This window comes from Alligator sinensis, unplaced genomic scaffold (assembly GCF_000455745.1).
Source record: "Alligator sinensis unplaced genomic scaffold, ASM45574v1 scaffold196_3, whole genome shotgun sequence".
Taxonomy (NCBI): domain Eukaryota; kingdom Metazoa; phylum Chordata; order Crocodylia; family Alligatoridae; genus Alligator; species Alligator sinensis.
Window position 1 is genome coordinate 1,250,572 of NW_005842264.1, and position 20,234 is coordinate 1,270,805.

General features: G+C 41.1%; 1 protein-coding gene across 3 annotated transcripts in view; it reads right to left on the reverse strand.

Annotated features, from left to right (window-relative positions):
- DYNC1I1 (dynein cytoplasmic 1 intermediate chain 1) overlaps positions 1-20,234 on the reverse strand; it is a 289,110-nt gene that overhangs the window by 79,797 nt on the left and 189,079 nt on the right. The gene's annotated exons all lie outside the window — the stretch shown is intronic.

Genomic DNA, 20,234 nt, shown 5'->3' on the forward strand with positions numbered 1-20,234 from the left:
TGTTAAAACATGAAGGATTAATGGTAAAAAGGGAGGGAAGAATTGTGAATGTCTCCAGTTTAGGATCTTCAAAAATGTTTGGGGTTTCTAAGAATGTCTCACCCAACCACATAAAAGCTGCACAAAGAGATTCAGCCACACGACTGCTTTAAATCCAAAGCTGGTACTGCTCCACTTATACCATCAAACCAACTGACTTGAAATACAGCCAAAAATTAAATGTATTTTTATTGAAAAAGTACTAAGTCCTTAAAGAGAAGGAAAACTGCACATCAGGAAACACAGAGACATCTTTGCAATATAGGTATGCAGCGGCTCTGACATTTGTGTAATGCAGCTGTATTAGGGCATTATGGCTGCATTTTCAAAAGGCCATTATCCATTTTTGTGCCTACCACTGAGATGAAAGTTTGCACCTCAGACATGTGTCTGCAGCTGTGACTCCTGCACTTACGGGAACAAATAACCAAATACACACCCACATCTTCATCCGGCTGAAAGAGAATCTGCAGGCACAGACAGAAGTGACAATTTTCGTCCGACTTGGTCACAGAAAGCAGTTTATAGCCTTGACCAAACATAAGTGCATGGCTGCAGACAGCTTCAAAAATGGCTGATCAGGTGAAAATCTGATCCCTCATTGCATGAGGGGTCAGATGAAGATGTTTCAAAACAGAGCATCTTCTACAACTTTTGCCTGCGCTACCTGCCAGCCTTGAGCTATTTTCAGAATGGGAGGGGAAAAGGAAGCAGAGAGAGTTCAGTCTGGGGACTTTTCAGCCCCTGCTGGAAGGTGGGGCAGGTGTATTGGAGCTTTCTCCCAAGGTGGGAGAGGGGAGGGGGTCAAATTCATCCACCCTAGCCTCAGGAGCTGGCTGGGGAACCGCTAGAACTAGCTCCCTCTGCTCCCTTTTCCCCTTCCTATTCTGAAAAAGGCACAGACTGGTAAAGAGGAGGGGCCATTGCTAGGGAAAACTGGCTGCAGGCTGGCAGCCAACAGCTAGATTCCTCTTTTCCTTGGAACAACAGTGAACTTCTGTTTATTCCAGGAGATGGTTGTAACTCAGAACACTTCCTGCAAACCGTTCTCAGTTACAACCGGGAGCTGCACTTTCATCTGCACCCTGCAGACGGGGTTGCATCCTTAGCCAGGCTTGCCCTGTTACCTTTGTCAGCCAGCTCTCGCTGCTCCAGCTAGGGAGCAGAGTGGCAGGGCCAGCCCTGCTCTCTAAAGCAGACAGCTGAGCTCAGGGCTGGAAAGCATGCTGGGATGCTTGGGGAATGTGATTTAACTTGAACCAGGAAGGGATTTGGGACAGAAGTTTCATAAACCAGTTCAACCTAAATCAGTTAAGTCTGATACTACATTCAACCAGGTTTATCTTACACCAGTTTCAGCCATTTTGAAACTGATTTTTGTGCACTGAGCTTCTGTTCTGTTATAGGTTTAAACCAGTTTTGATCACTTAAATCAGTTTATGTGTAACTTCTGTCCCTAGCCTTAATGGTATTCAACTGCACAAGGTAAGAAATATATGTGTGGTTGTAAATATTCAGTCTCTTGTCAAGGCCACAAGAGCTGGAGAAGCTGAAAGCATTAAAAATACTAAAGAGAACTTCTTATTTATGCATAGCTCATGTACAACCCAGTTGTTTTGTGCCTTGCTTAATGGAGATAGTGTTAGGAGCCAGTGATAGTGCTAGGAGATAGTGCTAGGAGCATTCAAGCTAAATGCTAAGCACTCAAATATTAAGCATTTGACCAAGTGTTTTGTTTGATCAGAACCTGAGAACTCAGCAAACATGTAGAATAAGAGCCTTTAATCTCTTTGTGACTGTTTCTTAAATGGGGGAGCTATCACTTAATTTGGTCCCTGGCACACCTTACATTTATGCCGTAATTATTGTGTTAAAGATGCCATAAGTTGCTATATATGCATCCAATTTAAGGGGCCATAAAATGGGAAACCATCCATAACAATGTTTTACATATCATACTGAGCATTTTAATGACGGGTTTGTGTGGCACCATACATTGAATATGTGGTAAGTCCACAGATAGGCCGTATTTGCCAACTTTGTTTTTTGCCGGTGGGTGCCTGCAGATGTAAAACTACCCCCCACCGCTCCCATGGCACTTTATTTATACTCAACAGGTTCCCTCACCAAGCCCCATGCATGCCCAGGAGAGGCACTGCATTACTTTAACCTGGCTTGCCCAATGTCTGTAAAGATCAGGTGCTTTAGTGGAGCTTTTCTGACACTTTTATCTAAAAGCTGATTGACCTGGCTTTAGCTAAAAGTGCCAAAAAGCCCCGCTGAAGTGCCCAATCTTTATAGACACTGAAGAGCCCGGTTGAAGTAACATACTGCTGCTTCTGGTAAAGCACATTTTTTAATGTCTGCAAGCAGTCCAGTGGGTGCTACACACCTGCTAATGTTTTTTGATGGCTGCTTGAGCCCCAGAGCACCCACGGAGTTGGTGCCTATGACTGAGGTGGAAAGGGACAGATGCCCAACAACCAGCTGATTGTCAACATCAGTGCTGGACAGTCCCAGGGCTCCAAGCATCATGCCAACAACTGGCCTGGCCCTGCTCTCCAACTGACAATCAGGCTCTTTAACTTGGCCTGCAGGCTCCTGGTAAGGCTTATAAAACAGTAACACACCTCCTTCCCTGATTTTCATTGTACATTGCTTAGTACAGTGATTCTCAATCAGGGTGCCACTATACCTTTTGAAGGGTGCCCTGTAGAGATAAGTGAGGTGTTAGGAGATAAGCAGATAAACTGAGCAGATAAACACAGACTCAGGCTTGTCCTTGTCTGCGTGATCCTCCATCTCCATTGTCAGGCCCCTCTGCAAAGAAGTAAGCACTGTAATCTATAAATTACCAGTAGTTTTTGAAATCGGGTGCTACTCAATTAATTCAATTTATGGAGGAAAGCCTTGAGTCCAATAATGGGTGCTAAGAATCCAGTGAGGGATGCCTTGAGTTCAAAAAATGCTGAGAGCCAATGATTCTCAGTCAGCTGGGTCCAGAGTTGCAAAATAATTTAGGCGCTGAAAGGCAGGGCTGTACGAAGCTTTGGTCCCTGATTCGATTCGGAGGAGATTTGGCTGAATCTCCAAATCGGAATCAAATCAGAGGACGCTTGAATCTCTCTGAATCGAATCGGAACCTGCCAAATCGATTCAGAGAGATTCGGAAAGATTCGGCAATTCAGACATAGACACAGCTTTAAATGTTTTTTCTACATACCTCTAGGTAGCAGGTAGTTTGTGAGTGCTGTGATGCTGGGGCACATGTAGCGTCCCACAGAAGCACAGGGGGCTCCCCAGCGCGCTTGGCAGCAGACCCGGAAGTGGGTCAAAAGCACTTCCGGTCCACTTCCAGGTCCACTGGGGAGCACAGGGGGGGGCCCCCCACACCACCCCTGGCTCAGCAACTGGTGCCTCCTAGGTCTGGGGGGGCACCCAGGGTCTCTCCATGGCCGATCGCCAAGCCGAGATGGCATGAGGAGGCCCCCTCCCCGCGCGCTGCCTGGCAGACCTGGAAGTGGACCAAAACTACTTCTGGTCCACTTCCGGGTTCACCACCGAGCATGTGGAGGGCCCCCCCCGCAGTCCTGTGGGACGCTCCATCTATCCCAGCATTGCAGCATTCACAAGCCGCACTGGTACCTCGAGGTAGGTAGAAGAAACATTTAAAGCTGTGTTTATGTCCGAATCACTGATTCTCCGAATTGGCATCCAATCTTCAGATTCGGATTTGGCTGAATCGAATCAGGGACAGTGATCTGAATCAACTAATCAAATCACTGTCCCTGATTTGGGTCGAATATGAATCCAAATTGAATAGGGCCTGTTTCACACACCCCCTACTGAAAGATACTTTAGTAAATCCCATTAAGCATTTCCCTCCTCTGTGTTAAACACTGAGGAGAGAAACCTTTGAAAATTGAGCACCACATCAACATGGTATAAACATTTTTTTAAAAACATAAATAGTTATCAGCATCGAGGGACTTGACAATGAAAAAATCCCTGATTCCAAATATAGTCCCTAGTTAACTCTTAGTGACCTGCAAGTCTGAGCCTTTGAACTTCCAAACTGTTTGCCAAGGAGGAAGTGTACAGTTTTCCTTTCAACAGTGGGGAATAAAATGCTACAATCCTTGCTCATTGTTTTTGTCAAAAATTATTCTATTCAACTGGGCTTATAATGTTAAAGCGTTATTTATAAACACAGGTAGCTACAGAGGAAGCTCCTTGGCCTGCTAATAATCTCCATTTTGCCCTGATGGGACCACCCTCCTTATATGTAAGCGGTAATTCAATCTGTATGTTAGCTCAATTGTATTTGGGCTTCATCCAAGTTAAGAAAATCAGTGTGATAAATTAGAACGGATTGTCTACAATAATTCACAAAGGGACCATAACTGAGCTGAAACAAAAGATCTTAAGTTTGACTTTACAGCTCCATTTTAAATACTTTACTCTTCATTCCCTACAGACCCTAAAGAAACATGAAAATGCTTTGTTTTCTCCTCCTCACCATAACTGCCTAGAGACAAGGTCTTTGTAGAATTTCAGGGCCTGTTTGATTAAGAAAACTGACAAGCACTATAGCAAAATATCTTTAAATCAATCCCACATTCAGAAATGCTACTTCAGCTAGAACTTGTAAAACATTCCTGTGTGAAATTCTTGATTTATTCAGTGAATACATTTTAATTTAAGGAAAAAGCTGCTGAGCATTCTCAGATAGAAGAGATGCCTTGGTTATTCCTCTTCATTATTTTTATGGCTCACTTTTTCAAATGCTGTCAAAAGTGCTCTAAAAAGAGGTATTGTATTTATTTTTGGACACCTTTTGAACAGTGGCCTCCACTGGTGAATTTTTGAAGTGGTGCTTACATATAATGCACATATTACCTATTATTATGAGCAGGAATCGGAACAAGGCAAATTTGTATAAAAATATAAGTAGTTCAATTTAGTTGACTTTAGGCAACATGTGATGACCCCTTGCTGCCATAGAACATTCGAACATAAGAACTGCCACTCACTGAGTCAGACCACAAGTTCGTTTTGTCCAGTATCCTGTGTCACAGTGGCAGAGTGGATGCTGAAAAGGAGAGTGAACAGACTAAAACTAGGGATCCACCCAACTTGAGGAGGCAGCTGACTGATATCACAAGATTGCAAGGCTGGCCACCATTTTCACAGGCTTATCTTGGTGGGGCCACCCATGCCTCTGATTGGCCAAGGGGCCCTGTTGGTCCCACCCCTCACTGCTGATTGGCTACAAGGGCCATCCATCATATAGTCCTTTCCATTGCCGTTGATCGGCTATGAGGCCTGTCCATCATCAGCCCCCACTCCCCACTGCTAATCGATGGAGAGGGGCAGGGCCACCTGACAGGTAGCCCTCTCAGCCAATCAGCAGCAAGGGGCAGGGGCAGTAGCCATCTTGGGCTCCCCTCATGCTGGTCCCCCACCCTCCCCCCTTCCCTCCTGTGGGTTGTGTGGTCAAGCTGCAGCACTGTGAGGACTGCTGGCTCCCTCTGGGCAGCTAGCATTTATTTTCAGTATGTTTTTTCAGTAAGTTCTCCAGGAACGAACTTAATCATGTCTTTAAAATCCATCCCTGTTTAGAAAAATGTTTTACCCCATGCTTAATTTTAAGCGGTTGCCTAAGTCCCAGTTTAAGTCAATGGAATTTAGGAACCTATTTAAAGCTGAGTAAATAAAAGCTGTCCTGCAAAAACCATCCAGGCATGCTTTTTTGAATCAGAGTGGTGTTACAGAGATGCCTCTTTGGGTGGCTGAGCTGATCCAAAGGTAGGGAGAGTGGCAGGAGGCCGTTACATTGGAATGGTCTCTGGCTGTCTTAAGGGTCTCTGGGAGGTTATTGCAGTGCCAGAGGGTTCAGCCAAACTGAAGTCAAACTGGCTTTTGGAAACCTTAAGAATGAAGGGGAGGGGGAGAAAAGCGTAATGGAGTCAAAGAGTCAACCTAATCTCTCTAAGACCCTTAGGTTCTTTGCTGAGTGGCACTTGGCTAAACTTGGGGATCTGATCAATTAAGTTTTCCCAAATAAAGCCATCAAGTGATTTTAGCAGGCAGCTTAAGAGGAGTGAAGGGACAATTACACATTTTCTTTCACTTGCTTTTGAGCAATTGATATTTTGCACTCCTTAGTCTGGGCAAACTTCTATCAGTTCACCGTCAAAATAATTATGATACTCTTTTCTTACCTTTTGATTTAATTATAGCTTCTAGGAAAGATTTTCAGACTATTATAGTTGCCCAAACCCATCACTTCCACTAACGCATCATCTATAACTAGTGTCACTGGGCAATTATAAATAATTAGAAATTAATTGAACATTGTACTTAGGTATGTTGATAGAAAGATAAGTACAGATAAACAGATGTATGCTGGAAACTCAGAATACATAACCACAAGCAATTCTTCATTTGAAGAACAGAGGAAACGTGGATTTATTGTACAACGTTTATGTCTGTTAAATCAAGTCACTGTCACTGTTCCAAGATGTTTATACTATATCTATATTATGGAGTATTATGGAGCAGCTGTTGTTAAGAAGCTTATAAATAAAGAAGCCCATTATAAGACCAATATTTGAAACCCACCCAGTTTTCCTGAAAGAAATACTATCCTGCAGCATAGGATAGGATTTCATGTATCAGTGATGCCACATCTCATTCCAAGTAATTTCCTTGCCTACCTATGTTGGGGTGGGGGGAATAGAAAAGTTGTGATATATTGGGACGCTTTTTGTGCCATAAGTAACACTACAATCGACCAATACCCCAACATACAGTTTCCTTTAACTAATGCTGGATTCAATTGAGACTATTAATGACAAAGAACATGCTAAACATCTTTTGCATACTGCTAACTCCATTGGCAAACAATGCTGTAGCCATTTATTTACTAACATATACATGAGATAAATGTTAATTATAACTCTCATAAAAATGGTTACTGATTTAATATGTGTCCATGTGTAGCAGAAAGCCCCCTTTTCCTCTTGCCTGAATTTGCTCTCCCTCTTTGGATATATTTCTCTTTTTCTACCTTTTCTTCCTTCCTCTCTCTTTCACATTAAGATAAGGAATTGTGTTTTAAAATTTGTACGTGTGCATTTTGTATCTCCCCTTGTATTTTGGTATTTTTATCTATTTGTGTGCCATGGCATTTGTAGTTTATATTTTATACTCCTCACCTTTCAACTTTCAACTGAATGTGTTTAGTTTCATAAGTAAATTATACATTGTAACAATGTTAACAAGGGCAGGAATCAAACTGTCCTTCCCTGTATCAGGCTGGCCTCTGAAAGAGCGAGTGAATCAGTGATTGAATATGTAACGTGATTGAATGTGTAACATGGAAGCAGGCAGCAATTAACACCTGGGAAGCTGCAGATCAACCAACAGAAGTACTCAACAGAAGACAATGTAACAACCGGGAAATCTCTAAACGTCACTGATCAAGGGCTAGAAGCCCTGGCCTGAGTTAATCAACTCCGGGGACCAACTTTTGGGCTGAGTATCTCCAGATCAACTGCTCCCAGAGCCCTATTCTAAATTCATCAACAGACTCCCAAACCTGCAGGTACATGCGGACGACCCCTGGGGCTGACAGATGCCGTCCAGTAGCCACCGGGGGGGAAGTCCCATGAGGGTCAACAACCCCTGGATTGGGCAAACCTGAAAACTGGGGAGTCACCAAAGTCTGCCAGGGACAGATAAAAGGCAGTGAAAAGTGACCCTCAGTGGCCCTCTTGATCTCCAACTCGACCAGACCTGTCCAGCCAGAAGGACCAGCCGGCGACCCCCTTCTGGAAGATAACACCACGCTGGAAGAAGCCTCAACGACAGACTCCAGCACTTGTAGGATAGGTATACCTGACTCTGTAGCCTGCTACTGTGTGAGTGTATGTGTGTGCATGTGTGCATGTATGTGTGTGTGTGGGGACCAGCCCCAAGGTTTATGATTACAGTGTTTCAATCCGCCTAATAAACTAGAATTTTAAGGATCCCAAGTTGGACATTTGTAGCCAACACATGGACAATACAAAAGTGTGGAAAGGATATATATCTAGGCCATGAAAATACTGGAAAAATTATTTCTAAGAGCAATCAAAATAAACTAATGCTAAATTATAATCTGCCCATTTTATAGAGCATTAAAATAATTTGATAACTCTAATAGAAGCATTTTTTCCAAAAACCATTCCGACTCTTCCATATATAATACTTCTTTGGCACTTGACACTACAATAGATTATTTTAACTTTTTTCCAAGGCTGTTCAGAACCTTCTCAAGCATACTTGCTTTTGTTAAGCTAGATCCATGGGGTTTTTAATTGTTTTTATAATATTGTTTGTATTGTGTTTAAGTAATGTAACTTGAAGTTATTAAACAACCCTGTGGATGCCCTAGTGTGGCTGTTTTTAAAAAGTGATTTATTATTAAAGCTTATCATCCTCATAATTAAAATCACAATAAATAATCTTATCAGTGTACCTAGTAATGCTTTTACAGTACCTATTACCTAAAGGCCTACTTAGGCGGAGTAACACCCCGCTTCCCTTGTTGCTAATTTTCTAAAGGTTGTCTGGTGAAAAATCTTCCACTGACAATTTCAGTATCTCAGCCAGAAAGTGTGTACTTTTATATTCACTTTGTGGGATACATGGGTTATTAATCATCATTAAATTAATGTGTTTCTTGTACAAAAGTACTTTTCAGGGAGTTGTGTGCCAGGCATCCAGCTGTGGGGGCAGAGGGTGGAAAACTGTTGATTTTAGACCTAACGTAGGGGACAGTTGGAGTCACACTCTTAGTGATGGATCTCTTGGCTTCAGGGTGACTTTGGAGCACTTAAAAAGAGTAACTGTTCAATATCTTGTGCCAGATAATACAGTATGAGGCTGCAGTATTCACACAGGGTTCCCCCAGAGACAAAAAAAAAAGGTAAAATAATTTACTCAAATTTGGACCAAATGTACTCTCTGCTGAACTTGGCTTGCATAGAGAAAATAGTTACATTACCCCCCCCCCCCCCCAAAAAAAAAAACACAGTCTACATTTACAAAAAAAAAAAAGTCATGTATATGTCTAACTATCATTTGCAGCATGACAGGGAAATTACATGATGTTTTCTATCTTTTATGGCAAAAAAATTCTGTAAAAGGTTCTCTTATTGATTTCACGTCTGATCCTGCCCACTGTGCCCAGCAAACTTCCTATTTCAGTGGAAATTTTGGATGTATAAGGACAACTTTAAAAATGTAACAAATTATTCATAAAACATAAAGCTGTGCAATTTTATTTCTTCCTTCTTTTTATTAAAGTATTTAAATGTATTAAATAATTAACTGTCTTAAAGTATTAAAATGTATCCAGCAACTCTTGAACTAGAGAACAACCTCAGAAGCAATCTCAGAATTGGATAATGTTTCTGATATTTAGATATAGGATGACAAATTTGCATTTTTTATCAACACAGTTTGCTCCAAATTCTAAACCAAACTAGTGCTGTCATATGTTTATAAGCATACAAAAATCTAAGCCATCTGTGAAAGAATGGTTTGCAAAGGCATCTCTTTCAGGACACTTTGTAGATTTTGTCACCACTTGGGGTTTTGGCAAACCATCAATATCAGTATAGTTCTCTTTTATAAAATATAGCTTTTGACTGGGAGCCTTTTCCTTACCTAGCTAATGATTGAAAAACACACTAACTGCAGATTCAAGGGTTAGCTTTTATACAGATTACATTTTATTAGATGCCAGTAATTCAAAACAGTTTCAGTGCAACTTATCAAAGAAACAGGATTAGGAACACTGTTAAGATAAATGTTAAGAGGCATTTCACACTAAGCAGGAACGGCTGATGTAGTGTTCAAATAAGGTCTAAAAGAAAGATCACTTCAGCTCCACCAAAGATGCATTACAAATTATTATTCTTATACATAAACAGTGAACAAGAGCATCACTAAAAGCACCAGTTTGCCATTTAAAAATATCAGACTCTACTCCCTCCAAACATGCTTAGGGGAGTAAATTTCTAAAATTTTCTATCCAAGAAAAACAACAACTTGTCATTCCTTAATTCTATGATTAGTAATTAATCTATGTTCAAATGGGTAAGGCGATATATGCTAAACATAGGTAAAACAAAGGAACATTGTGTTGCTAAGCAGAATTTATTTTTTAAAGCATGGTTTATAAAAAATGCAAAATGTTAATTACAAATATTGACAGCGTACCCATTACTTATACTACCACTCATTTAATGAACTAAAGAGATATGGTATACTACTGCACTGTTATAATTTATACACTGCTCTCAGGGTTCTTTTGGGGGGGCTCTTCAGGGTTCCTTGAATTATAATAATAGAGAAAAATTATAATAAAAGAAAAAAACCTTTGGAGAGCTGGGGATCATAAAGGTATACCAAAAGGAAAAGATATGGCTGATATCATAGATTGCTTGAGAGAGATTTCCCTTTCCTCCTAGTTATGAAATTTTATTTTATCATACAAAAATGAAGCATGGTTCAAAAGGAGTTGGATAGACTCTGGGAAGAACATGGACTACTTAACTGAAAAAGTTAGCACATTCACTAGACTCAATACTGATGGTGGGGGTGACTGGGGCAGTAGCTCACAGCACCACCTTAGTTAGAGGTGCACAGAAATAGTCACAAAAGTGGCAGCTGATAGCATCACTGTGATCAGTACTACGGCAGCCAGAGCTGCCCCAGGCGCAGAGCTGCCTGAGTACACCTCTCTATAGACTGTTTGGTGTCAATAATGTAGGATCTGGTCACCACCTATAGCATTTCATACAGTGATAGCCCTTAGTAGAAATAGATAAACTTTTTTCTGTAGGCCAAATTCAGGCCTTGAATGCATTCGTGTAATTCCCACTGACTTCTATAGAAGCTGCACACAAGCTCCAGAGAGCCAGATTTATGCCAAGAGAGAGTTATTTTTATCAGCCAATGTGAGGTACACTGGTAAAAATAGTAAGAGAGCAAGAGAGAGAGATGTCCATGTCAGCAATGGCAAATGAGAAGGCAAGATTCAAAACAAAGGTCTAAGAGAAAAGCCATGTACCTTTGTAAAATTCAGCCTGCCCAGATGATGATTTACAGAGTCAGGCTCAAATCTGGAATTACTATAGTGTGCAAAGATCTAGATAGGACAGACTGGGACACAAAAATAATTATGAAGAACCTCATTGGAAGAAAAAGTTCCCTCTATTTTAAAATAAAAAAGATGATCGTGATTTGTTCTTGTATCAAAAGCCATAATTGAGGGAAACTATTTTGTGTTCTTGGATCAAGAGCCATAGTTGAGGGAACCTATGTAAAGCCCGAGTTTCAGAAATCTTGTGGAAATATATGCACTTAACCTGCAAATTTTATTGCTTCAGTATGCAAATAAATGCATAACAATAGCACAAACAAAAGCAATTAATGTTTCTGCTAAACAGGCACAAAAATAAAGGAGTTTCACAGAAGTCATTCTAGCAAATGGATATTCCAGAAAAACTCTGCAACTGTTAAGTCTGAGCATTAAATGTCCAATTGAGTAAAAGATTATCCATTTTTCCTCCTAAGGGTAACCAAAACTTCCCAGAGCTCAACTCTAAAGATGCTTTTCATGAAGTCTACAGTAAATTAGACCTCCCATTGTCTCTTTTGTGACATCTTAGTCTATGCTCAGAGAAGCAGGTCTTTGCTGGGTCAGCTGCAGTTGCCTTAAAGAAAATAGAGCTGGAATAATTATTTCATATTTGTGAAGTTCTTTAAATAGATATCAATGTGAGTTAACCAACTAAGCAGCAATGCAGTTATGCTTTCAGTCAGAGAGAAGCTCTGAAATTGGTCCATGAGCCCAGGATCATTTGGGCACTTTACGTTAGACAGTCATTAGTTAAAAAACAGAAATAACTGTGGGAAAAGGGACCAAATATTAGAACTTCCCTCTCAAAGGGAAGTGCTCTCTTCACTGAGTTACAGTCACATTCCCTTTTGCTTGCTTTCCTTCTGGGGCCCTGAATTTTGAGGTTGTGGCTGCACCCTGGCAAAACTAACCTAGCCCGTAGTTTAATGGTTAGTTCATTCTCTTGGAAATGTGGAAGACATGGGTTTGGGTCTCCCCAGGCTTAAGAAGGTCTAGAATTCAGATTTCCTGATACCTGGATAAGAGCTCTAATCATTAGACTACTGAACAAAAGACCAGCGCCACCACCACATATATTTGATACTGAACTGCATGCATGTAGTCTCTCAGACTACAGATGTCTTTGTGATGGGATCAGCTGGGCCAGGATGTGTCCAATAGACAGATGTCACTTGGATCCATGGTCCCACAGGATTGGGCTTCTGCTGCTCCCAGGGCTTCAGGGGTCTGATTTTGCAGTACAACAGCCCCAGGTACAGGGGAATTCCTGGGGCACACGTCTGCAAATGCAGTGTGGGAAAGCCTATGGGTTGGGGTCAGGCCCAGCAGGTTGTTTTCCCACAGCATTGGGCCCCTAAAGCCCTGTGAGTGCCTGCCTGGTGTGGCTGGAGAGACTCATAAATGAACAGATGACCATTGCAAAAAGACGGCACAAACTATTACTAGAAATTCTCACACCACCAGTTATGGGTCTTTGGAGTATGACAAGGGGGACAGACATCTGTTCACTTGGGTTTTGTGCCATTATACAAATTTTTATGGTGGCACAATGGCAATAACTGTGCTCTGTCCCTGCTATAAAGAAGTGGAGTCATAGGCAGAGGTTAGGTGCCTCTAATATCAACATGGATTGCAGTAGAGTTTAAAGGAGAATTGGGAATCCTGGTGCCTGAATTGCCTGATCTGAGCATGTGCAGTATCTTAATCCCAAAGCACCTTTGGAGCCTAAATTGAAACAAATAATGAATGCAGATGCCTTGCTAGTTTTGTAGCTGCTGGAATAATGTGGATGCTAAACTATGCCTGAGTCCTATTTAGTGGTCTATGAGAACAATTTGGATTTGGTCTTTAATGTATACTTTGCATTTGTTTATATTTCCGTGGCTGGGGCCTGACTTTTATCAGTGCTGAAAAACCATGCTACAGCTCTCTATCTCATTAGAAGCTGAGATGGTCAATTATTGACTGTGGGACTAGAAATCCTGTTGGCCATGAGGATCTTCTGACTGCTTTTTGTGAAGGAATTCTGAAGAGTTGTCAGAGGAGCTGTGGAGCTGCTACTCCCACTACTCATACTTTTGAGGCCACACTGCAGAGACTGAGGAAAAAATGGGGGAGGAAGAGGGAATGGTGTATATATGATATGCATGATGTGTATACACTAAGATGTACCTTGCCCTGCAGCTTATTTAACAGCAGCAAAAGGGGGAAATCTATGTGGGGAAACACCAACAGTATTGCATGCAAGTTGGCTCAAAATTATTTTCACATGTACTCCAAATGCTGATTACTCTTTCACAGGACTGTATGACACTCTCTTGGCAGCTCTGTATATTCTGAGTTCTGGCCTGGGTTTTAGCAAAGATGTAGGGTTATGTGTAGGAGAAAAAAGGGAGAGTATTGGCTCAATCAGCATCCTCAAACCTGATATACATGCACACAAACAGCTCCTTTGAAAAGTGGGCCACTGGACCAAGAAACATCTTAGGCAATTTATGTTGACTTAGAAAAAGCAGACAACAACAAAAGAACCAAATCCGGGGGGAAAAAGTAACTCTTGCCAATACCAGCCCCTAAATATAACCTTTCACTTACCTCATTGCATCTAATTCTAAGATACACATTTCTGATTCCATCCATTCAGTTGAAAAGGAAAAGACCACACTAGGATAAGCAATGAAGAGTGGTCAAACACATAATTTAATGGTAGTGTATAGAAGCCACTACAGAAAAACTAGGGGGGAATGAAACATTTTGTGGTGTGGTTGAGTGGCTGATTTCTATACCCAATCCACCAATATTTTCCAAGCATGGACAGCTTTTATTGAAATTAAAATAGAAAACACAAGGCCTATATCCCACAAAAAATTGACAGTTTAGTAATGACATGAAACCTACCAAGTAAGTATGACTGCATGGCACTTTAGGAAAAGGACAGAAATAGATGTTGCTACTAAAAATGATATACTGCAAAAGTCTTTTTGTGATTATGCTAAAAGTCTATCTGACTCTGTGGAAGAACTTTTAAATGATTACCGCTTCCTGAAATAAAAGCTACTGCACATATGCTCTCTTCTCTGAAAAATATGCTGAATGGAGTTACTTGTAAGTGTCAAAGCTGTACATTACACTACTCTTCCCAGACATTTAGAAGAATCATTGCAGAGAAATAGGAAATGAATAGATCAAAAAATCATCCAAAATAAACCAAATTTCAGCCAGTAAAGTATGTGAGTTTTTTTAGCATCCATAGGGGGTAGATATTAGAACTGCCTAAAGAGCACAAAAAGTAATGTATTAAGAGTTCACCAAACTAGAAAACAAGTTTCAGTTTGGCGTATTTGTTAACCTTTTGCCAAACAGCAAATACATCTAGCCTCTGTCGTCTTTTCTTCCCAGCCACCAATAAATTACTAATCCATTTGAAAATTGGGATCCAGGTACATAGATATATCCTTCTTGAATCACAGAATACAAAAAAAAATTAAATTGTCCTATAGTTTCCTAGGCCTCTAGATTATATCTTCCTAATGTATTTTCTCCCTTTATTTGGAAGGAGCAGAGTGTTTACTTGTTGAGACTTGCTTCTTCTTTTTAGAGCTTACGTCAATCTTCAGGAGGCAGAAACAACATCAAGGTACATGGATGATCCATCACACATGAACAATGTACAACCCTACTACTCAACTAATACATAATCAGGAAGCTATCACTTTCTCAGTAAGAATGTATAATGGAAAAATGTAATGTTAGGCTTTACTAAGAAGGGCATAGAAGATGAAACTCAAAATCTTATCATGCTGTCCTCTAAACTGATAGTGTAGTATGCTCTCAGTTGACTTACAGGTCAGATCTTCTGGCAGTGTAAATTTATAATATACCCATAAGCAAGGCTTTTTGTGATACCTTTTACTGCACCAACTATATGGTTGGAGAACTGTCAGACAAGATTTGGGGCATCTGGTGCCCTTCCTCAGGTTACCTTCCTCAGGTAACCTGATGCCCAAACACTTGTCCTACAGCTCTCCCAGATACAGTTTTTCTAATAAAAGATATCACAAAAAGCCTTGCCTCTCAGACATTTCCTGGACCATTACAGCTACAACAACTTTACTAACATATCCATTGCAAATTTGTTGAACCACCTGATGTTCAGGCCCACTATGTTTACAGTCATAGGGTTAGGAGAACCTCAAAAGTCATCTAGTACAACTTGCTACAAACACAGGATGTGCTCTTCCTGTTCTGATCACCTCTGTCTAAAATGGGATTCCCTTGATAAAATTCTGCCACCAAACTAAAAAGAGTTGATGTGATTTTCCTGTCTTTGCGGGAATTCCCTCCTTCTCTGGATACTGCCAAACCATCCTTATAAGGGATGACTCAACCATGGGCCTCACAGCATACTTCTAAAGCCCACATTTTTTTGCTTTTGGAATATACCACATTACATCAAGGGACTAGGATGCTCCAGAGGGTTGGTACCCCCACATCTTTCCTAAAAGGCCTTGTCCTCATTTGAAATGATACAATCTGAACTTTATGCTGTATTATCAACATGTTTAGTATATTTTTCATTACCAAAAACCACTCACAGTGAAAAGCATCCAACATATGTTTCTTTGGCAAGGGAAGTTGCCTTCCCCTTGGATTATGTTTCTGAGGAAACATTTTTGCTTACAGAGAAAAACAAATGAACCAAATGCCCAGTTCCTCACTTTTCCCAGCCTCTCCATTTTTGCTACCGCGCACACTCTTATGGTCTTGGGATTTATGAACTAAAGAGGAAAAAATTTGCAGGGCTTTTTTGTTAAAAAACCGGCAGCATGTCATTGCATATAGCAGAAATAGAAAGATCCAGACATGGGTACAAGGATTATCAGTGGCAAAGAAAGACTTCTTTGTGAGAACTGCTTAGTTTACAAGTGTGCAGGCAGTTGTTAGAGCTCCGCAAATTGTTCCATTTGTCTGTTTTGGAAGGTGCTTGGAGGAGGGCAGGTCTCTCACAGTGTGTGTGCAAGTTGGGCCAGACTGCAGTAGTTCTCCCCAATAGAAGGTCATCTGCCATTGTTACTTTCAGTAAACTCTGTTATAGCTTCTGGGCTCTCTGACTTGTTGATCAAGCTACCAAACAACACAGAAAGGAAAGGTAAAAACATGATAGAAGTATGTAAACTAATTAATGGAATTAGAGAAGGTTAGCTGGGACCTGCAATTCATTCTTTCTTTTACTATACAGCAAGGGAATATTCAATGAAATTAAAAGGAAACATATTAAAAAATGATCAAGCATTTTTACCATGACATATAATTAAGCTCTGAAACATACTGTTACCCACACTATATTAATGAGCCAAAGAGCTTAGTACAATTTAAAGGACTAGATATGGATATTAATAATAAGAACCTATCAACAGCTACAATAGCTAAGATAATTATTTATAGGGCATATCAGCACCCATGCTTCTGCACATAAGTCAATTACTAGCTGCTTATGTTAGGAAAAAAAACCTTCCTCACTAACAGATTATTCCATAATTAGCTATTATAGCAATTACTGAACATTTATTGAAGCATCTGATACTGGCCACTTTCTGAAAGAATACCGGGCAAAAGACCATTGGTCCAACCAGATAAGGCTATTCCAAAGATTTTACAAAAGATGACAAAAATAATAGGTACTAAAATGATTTAAACATTTTTGTGAATGATTTTACTGAAAGTACTCTTTGGGCGCATCTACATGAGATGCTTTACTCAAGATTAGAGCATCACCTTCTACACATGCAGATGCCTACTGTGCAGTAATATGCTCTTATCTTGAGTAAATTTGCTACCTGTAAATACAAGTAACAAATTCATTTGGGAGTAATTAATGTGCAGTACAGCACATATACATGGCCAACTAAGAGGAAATTTGCCCTTGGTCAGCTGGACAGCAGAGGGCTGGGAGCAGGGGCTGGGAGCTCCCTGCTGTGGTGGCATGGGGACATTATCCTCACCTGGATTCCAGTGGCAGAGCCCGCCCCCTCAGCAGGCAGCTCCCGTAGGCAGGGAGCAATCTCCCAGCCCCCACTGGGAGACAGCTGTCTCCTGGCCTTGTGCTCCCTGCCAGGTCCTGGGCTAGCACCCAGGGGGAGCCTAGAACTTCCCATGGCTGCTGCAGGGGGCCAGTACAAGGCTGGCAGGGGCAGGGGCAGGAGCAGACTGCTGCCATGAGCAGCAAATCTGCTCCCGCTTCCCTGCACATGTAGATACCTACCTGGGCTGGGTTTACCCACCCCAGAGCATTTGCACATGTAGATGCAGCCTTTAATATATATTACAAAAGAAAAAGAAGTAAGATTAAAGCTCTTGACTGGGGATTTCAGCTATTCACAGAATGTACTCAAGAGATGACATCTTTGAAGGTTCCGTTCAAATGAAGTTCATCCAAATGACTAATATGCAGTATGAGAGAGGTAGTTAGCTGTTTTAGGCCCCTGGCACACATTACAATTATGGTGTAATTAATGTGTTAATGACACCATAAATACTAATAGAGCTACACATACAGATGCTTTATGGTGCCATAAAGTGGCAAACCAGCCGCAAAGATATTTCACAAAATATGTGAAATATTTTTGTGGTACATTTGTATGGCACCATAAATTGAATGTGTAGTACCCCCATGTGCCTAGAGTCAGGCAGAAGATAGGATAAATTTGTACCTTATAGACTAAATCAGAGATGCATACGCTTTTATAAGCAGTGGCTTCATCAGCACAGTTCCTTCACAACATCTGATGAATGCAGCTGCTGTTTATCAAAGCTTATGCTCCTCTGACTTAGTTTATGAGGTGTACACCTATCCTCTCTTTTGCCTAAGATGCTAAAGCATCTTAGCAGGTATTTTCTAAAGCTTAGTTTGAAATGTCTTCATCAGCATTTTTATATTGTTTAAGAGAAGGTTTTTAAGATCTGGCTAAACATAGCCTGGGCTAGGAGGATATAATTGGGGATTGTCCTGCTTTGAGCAGGGGTTGGACTAGATGGCCTCCTGAGGTCCCTTCTAACCCTAATTTTCAGGATTTTATGATTTTATCAGAAGCAGTTTGCAAGAATTTCCAGGTCTGGAGCTTAAACACATTCATGTCTGAAATACCCGTTTCTCCCTGTTTGAATCTCATTATGAAGCTGCCAGCCAAAAGGCAGAAGGTCTAATATTCTAGATAATCAGATGGGTTCATGCATACCAGAACTGACACTAACGAGCAATATAAACTCTGATTTTCAAAGTCTGACAGATGTCATTTGAAGGGGAAGATAGGGTAATTTAAAAAAATCCGTTTTCCCTTCCTACACTGCCTACTTTAAAAAAATCTTTGTCAATGTAGTTTTGTTTTGTAGGTATATCACATAAAAGAACCACATAATTTGAAGTTTAAAGAACAAAAAGTTTTTGAAGGTCAAGGAACAAAAGAAGTTAAGGTCCCACAGACCCAGCTCTCCCAGCATTTACATATCAGTAATAAAACAGCAGAAGCTTTATGGGTGTCATACCAAATGTAGAAACTTCACATAATGCGGCCCAGGAAATGCAATAGATTGTACTCAGGTACTATTAGCTCTTGTCTCTTTTCCAGGCAGGAAAAGAAAAGCTTCATTTTGTCAGTTAATGTGGTACTCTGGCACATGCAGCTAATGGGTGGGCAGAGTAAAGATGCATTTCTGGCCTATCTCAGAGCCATTGTGAGTGGATAAATCAAGCAGATACAGTCCCATTTCTTCCAGTACATAATTGTCTGGCATAGGCTGAGTTTTCAAAGTCAAAATGAAGTAATGTATGATACAAGGTATTGTCAAGAAAGTTATTTGGAAGGTACGAAGTAATTTCTTGATGTTTGCATGAGGACATCTGTGGGAGGCTCAGGTTTCTAGCCTGTGTAGATGGCATTGGTTACTCAAGGCCAAGAGATGTTTGTCAAGAACATATCTATGCTAAAATACTCTGAAAAAGAGTATGAATGTGTTCTTGGGGAAGTTGATTAAGGCAGACTGTGTATCATACTTGGACAATGTAGCTGCAATGAAAAGTTGTGTGTGTGTATCTTTACTTGCTGAGGAGTCACAATGTCAGCTGTGTGTGGAGGAAAACAAATCACAATTTTAACTGGATCTAGAGGCATGGCTGGTATAAGAGCTAGTGAAATGGCTGAATCAGGACTGAGTCAGGGGATGTTTCCCTTTCAAAATTGTAATATATATGATATGAGGCTAAATAATAATACAGTCGGTTTCCACTAACTGATAGAATAACATGATGATCTACAGAACTGACTTCCAGACTCTGAGCTAAGATAAAATGCCTTCTTATTTTCCATTTGAATCAGTTAGCTCAGCTAAAACATATCCTGTTTTCAATAGACCAAGTAAAATGTCTTCCACTGCCATATTTAATCTCACAGGTTATGTTCAGCCATATAGGGACACAGGAAGAATTCCATGCATCAACTTCCCAACAACCACAGTTCAAATATGGCTCCAACTTAAAACGTACTGGGGAAAGGCAGGTGCATCTACACAAGACACTTTCAAAGACTTCACAGACATTAGGGCTGGAAGGGACCTCATAAAATCATCGGGTCCAGCCCCCTGCCCAAGGGGCAGGAAGTCAGCTTGGGTCAAAACACTTTACTGTGCATTAGATTTGTCTAAGGGGTTTTCAACCTTTTTTAAGGAGTGTACCTCATCTGGTGGGTACCCCTCCTGGACTGTATCCTTTGGACAAGTGGGGAGGGTTATCCCCCAGCAGCTGGTTGACAGTGGCCGGCAGAATAGCAAGGGGGGAGAAACCCTTGGCAGCCGGTTGATGAGTGGGGGGGGAGGGGGAGTATCCAGCAGGGAGGCAGGGGTCCCCCAGTGGCCTGTCAATGAGCAGAGGGTGCTGCGTGCCACCGCCACCACGCACCGTGCATTGCTGCCACCGCCGCCTCCCACTGCCACCTTCCAGTGGTGC